Source organism: Nelumbo nucifera, chromosome 1 (assembly GCF_055504915.1).
Source record: "Nelumbo nucifera cultivar China Antique chromosome 1, China Antique-T2T, whole genome shotgun sequence".
NCBI lineage: Eukaryota > Viridiplantae > Streptophyta > Magnoliopsida > Proteales > Nelumbonaceae > Nelumbo > Nelumbo nucifera.
This window is the reverse complement of record NC_142649.1, coordinates 139,578,287-139,579,309: the sequence shown is the minus strand read 5'-3', so window position 1 is coordinate 139,579,309 and position 1,023 is coordinate 139,578,287. Positions and strand designations below refer to the sequence as shown.

The 1,023-nt window shown below is 42.3% G+C and overlaps 1 pseudogene; it reads right to left on the bottom strand.

Moving 5' to 3' along the window:
* Positions 1 to 347: 347 nt before the first annotated feature.
* On the bottom strand, positions 348 to 1,023 carry LOC104585761 (tetraspanin-2 pseudogene; annotated as a pseudogene).

Below are 1,023 nucleotides of genomic sequence, written 5' to 3'. Positions count from 1 at the left end.
CGTTAACCGATCATCAATTATTTTTTGAAAATGTCAAAACAACCCTTCAAAAGAAGACAATGTTCATTGTCTTCTACCTTGCCAAATGCATATAAATGAGAATTGGGTTATGTGACAAGTCAGCAAAACTTCATCCATCACTTTTTGAAGGATCATTCCCCAACTTCTTTAACTTGGACTCAATTAAAAGAGAGAAATTCCAGATATGAAATGAAACTATAGAGTGGTGGAATTAGAATATTGAGTATACATACACTTGTGACTGATTGATCGACTTGATAAATGAAAAACTAGAATCTGTTGGGAGTTTGGAGAGGGAGAGAGAGGAGCTAAACCTAAGCTCAACCCTACTTGTAATGTTGGGAAAGATCCTCGATCTGAGCATTCTTGAAGGCACTGTAAGCAATGTGGTAGACCTAGATCAGAGCTACTGGGGCAACTATGAGAATCATGTTTGCCTTTCAGATTTCCTAGTCTCCACTGTACTTTGGAGACTATAGTAGTATACTATGTAGAATAAGTAAGTGATCGACAATGAGGGACTTTCCTAAAGAGGAGAGATGTGAGCCATGAAGAACTGATCGACAATGATGTAGTCTTGGATAAGCTTGGAATAGACGTTAGAGTTGGCGAGACAAGTTCGAATCTTGTCCCAATTTGCAAAATGGGTGATGTGGTTGCGGAGCCCCGAGGAGAAACCTTCGAGCTTGTACTCGTAGCCCCTACCAGGCACAATGTAACTGTTGTCGGGCCTGGTGATGATGAAAGCAAGGACGAGTAGGGCGAGGAGGAGCACAATGAGGACAGCCATGCAGAAAATCTAGAAGGCTAGGAGGCACTGGTGGTAGGAATCGATGAATCCCGTGAGAAATACTAGAAGGATGAGGACGATCGACCATTGGAAATAGTGGACGCACTTGTTGTCCGGTTTCAAGGCTAGCCAGATTTCGATGCCGATAATGGGATTGAACAAAGGAGAGCCAGGAAGTTGAGGATGGCTATGATGTTGTTACTTATTGCCAT